The following is a 3960-nucleotide window of genomic DNA, read 5'->3' as shown; positions in this document are numbered from 1 at the left end:
CAGTGAAATGACGAGCTGGAGCACCGCGCATCTCTGTAAGATCTAGCTGGAAGACTTTTCAAATTCATCTTCTGAGGTAAACAGCTGATTTGTTGTCAGGCTGAGCTTTATGGGAGAAGTTTTCTGTTTGAAGCCGCTCGGCCCTGTTGGAGCCGCTGCTCTGTGCATCTCTCTGCTGGATGCCAGAGACAAGAGATTTCATTTATGCAGCACACATAGGGACAAAGCATTTCTTATTTTGTGAATGTTTAGTTTTTAATAAGCGCCACTGTTTGTTTTAGCAGCCCGCCTAGGGTTATTGGGACTCATTTTTCTGATCTCTGCTCCTCAGTGTCAGCTCAGGTGGCGCACTGCAGCACAAATCTGCTGTGCGGTACGATCGGCCCGACCCGTGCTGAGGAGAGGTAAAGAAGTCATTTGATATAGCATAGTTTAGAGCACAATGAATCCAGGAAAACATCAGAGCCCCTGAACCTGTCACTCCTTGATGTCGTGCTTGCCCTGCGCAGATCGCGCGCATCAGACTGGTGGTTCATCCCAGCCTGTGGGCCGGCTCACGGACTGAACCACCGGCCCTCTGACCTGGGTCTGGGCCGGTGGTGCAGCTCGTGGGATGGTGGTTCAGGGGCTGAAGTGAACCACTGCGCGCACACGACGGGCGGGGGACCGGTGGTTCAGCTCGTGGCAACACGTTCCCAAAGTTCTGTGCAGGGCTGGGGGAGCTCGCAACTTCTGGCTGATTCGCTCGAATTAAAATAAATAATCCTGTGTCCGCATCGTGATCCGAAACATCACCAAAATTTAAAGGTGTGTTACGTGTGCTAGTATGAACAAGTGTAAATATCATGACAATCCATCCACAAATTTCTGAGTTATGCTATCCACAGACAGACATACGCGACCGAAAACATTACCTCCTCGGCGGAGGTAATCATGGAATTTTACGAACAGAATGGAATCCAGTAAGAAACACAGAATCTCATAGAATTTGAACATTTGTTCAAGGAGTTAAAGTTTCTGAGGTATTTTGGCTGCCGCCACCCCTGTACCTGTCGTTACCTGGTTAGGTGCAACGAGGAAGCCATGGCTTAGAAACACCAACATCCTCCAAAAAATATGAAGCTTAGCCCAAAGTTAAGGGCAGAGCAATACTCCAGTGATTTTTATGGATCTGGAGAACAACTTTTCTGTAAGTTTTGTAGTTTTTGCATGATTGACTGGATGTGTAAGAATACACGTGATGACCACTTACAGTCAAAGACACATCAGACACTGGGAGAAATGGTGAACTGAGAGAGACAGACGCCTGCCAACTCTTCAACATTCAGCTACATCAGTAGAAGCGAGGCGTAAGTTTATCAGAGATTTTGTTGCTGTGTGTGGATTCAAAGAAAAAAAATTAAAAAGCAAATATGAAAAATCCATTACAGGTTCTATTCAATAGGCGAGTGTGCACAAATTGTTGCTGTTTGCAGTTTTGTTTCCATCCACCAATCCCTTATCGTTTACTCACTTCTTCCTTCATGGGGGGTCATTGGTGCTCACTGTGTGAGTCACTGTGCGAGGGGCAGGGTACACCCTGGACAGGTCGCAAGTCCATCACAGGGACACAGGTATGACAATTTTATGTTAAGTGTCCTGATGCATCTCAGTAATCCAGGTAGATAAATCAAAAAGAAAAAAATAGGTCCCCTGGACGGGTTCTTTAATGAAACGTTTTGTCTTTCTTCCAAGAGACTTCTTCAGTCTGAGGAGTTTCAGGTAAACAGTCTTATAAGCACTGCCTCCACATGGTGGACAAACAGGTTAGTCACATGTGAAAGAGGACCATCAGCCAAACAATAGGTTGTTAGTGCCTTGATTGGCTCTATTGTTCTTAGAGGGTCCTGTGGCCTATCACCTGACTATTGTTAGGGCCCTCTGAAGAAGAAGTATCTTGGAGAAGAGATGAAACTTTTCATTAAAGAACTCGTCCAGAGGACCTACTTATTTTTTCTTTTTGATTTTTATGTTATTCAACTCTAAAGCATTTTTATTTTGCAAAAGCTTTTTAAATTTGAGGTATGTACTATGTTTTACACATAACGATTGCTTTTCTTTATTTAAAAAGGACAGGTAAATACTTTAAATACTTCGCAAAAGTGTTTAATGTTTTGCTTAACCACAGCAATTTGTTATAGTTGTAAAAGTTAAAATTCAGCAATTAAATTTTGGATACAGTGACATTTTATTTGTTAAATCATTTTTTCTGGTCACTTTTAATGAACAGACCAGTATTTTCTATTGACCTAATAAAAATAAATTGCAAAGATTTTTCTGGATGGTATGGTTGTAAAAACACCATATTTATCTAACAACTGATTTTTTGGATCAATGTTGCTGAAGCATCGTGTTGCCGTAACAGTCTTTGAATGTTATGGTTCATCTTTTTTTTTTTTGGTCTTAAGGTTTTGATGTCCTTCCTACCCCTTCTGTGTTTTATTATGTTCACTGCTGTTGGCTCTATGATCAGAAAGTTTTGCTTACTTCCCTTGAGCCGTTGCGTTTTGTCTCTGGTGGTCTCACCTGCTCTGCATTTTCTTAATCCTATTGGTATACATGCCGCTTGTGCCCTTTGTTTATCGAAAGATTTATCATTTTCAGTGTGCAGATTTTAATGATGGGAACTCTGTATTTGATCTATGTACTTACTTTGTTTTCTTTTTCTTTTTTTAGAGGGATGGCTTTGATTAACAAGTCGTTTTTTAATGTTCTTTTCAATTAACTCAAGCCTGCCCCATTTGAGTTCTTCAATCATTAACTGTGATGTAACACTGATTTTCAACACCTTGCAGGCTTTAACTGCAAGAAATAACTTAGTTTACTAATAATTTAGAATTTAAAAAAGAAATTGAAAAGAGATGATTATTTGTTATTCACTTTCACTTTAATAACAGATATTGAGAAGTGAAATATAAATGTTTATTCTATATTTATTTTATATTCCAAAAATGTAAAATGGGTTTGTCTTTTTATTTTTGTTAAACCAAATGTTTAATACCATTATCAAGGGAATTCAGTGCTGTCCTGTCCTGTAGCTTCTAGTTCCTCAAAAACAATGTCATGTTTGAATCATTAGTGATAAAAACTCTCAGTTGACATCTGTTAAAGAAATGTCAAATTAGTGAGCTAGCATTAATTTATTATGGCTGACTGGTTAGCTGGTTATGTGTTTATTCATCCCATTATCAAACTATTAAAGGTGGTGCTGTTAAGTTTTGGACTAGGAGAAGAATCCAAATCCAGACAAGTTAGAGTTTTAGTAAGAAAAATTTTTATTTTACAAAAAAGAAACAAAAGCTGTTGAGGTAGCAAAAAACTAAATAACTTGAACAACAAGGGAGAAACATAACAGTTGGATAACCAAACAATGAGCCAGTGAGGGTATGGAGTGAAAGACCAGTATATATTCAAATAGAGGGAATGAGGAAATGATGAACACCTGGTGGCAGGACTGATTAAGGATGACTGAGCAGGTGAGGATGATTAAATGAATAATTGGCTAGGAAATGGACTGAGGATAACTGGAGGGTGGAAACACAAAATACACATCCTAACAGGTGCTACATATAGTTTTTGTTTTTAAATAAATTAGCTAGACTAGTTATATTAATAATAAAATATGTCTGAAGTAAGTTAAAGAAATGTAAACTTAGTTAGCTAAAGTTTAATTATTATTATTCGTCCGCCCACTGGGCCCAGAACAGACTGTTGTCTGGTTGTCTGTACGTTAGTGTGGTGTTTGTCTCTCATAGGTGATGGAAAAACACCGCATTGCAGGTGATATCGTGCACAGTGCACAATATCTCCTGAATGAAATTATATATTTACTTCTAAAAAGGCATAGTAACTCCATTAGTGTAGTACTCAGTCTGCTTAAATATGGGCATCGAAGTGTCAAAGGTTAAGGTCATTTTTGAT

The sequence above is a fragment of the Austrofundulus limnaeus genome, unplaced genomic scaffold (assembly GCF_001266775.1).
Source record: "Austrofundulus limnaeus strain Quisiro unplaced genomic scaffold, Austrofundulus_limnaeus-1.0 Scaffold741, whole genome shotgun sequence".
In the NCBI taxonomy this organism is placed as follows: domain Eukaryota; kingdom Metazoa; phylum Chordata; class Actinopteri; order Cyprinodontiformes; family Rivulidae; genus Austrofundulus; species Austrofundulus limnaeus.
The sequence above is the reverse complement of the archived record's forward strand: the minus strand, read 5'-3'. Positions refer to the sequence as shown.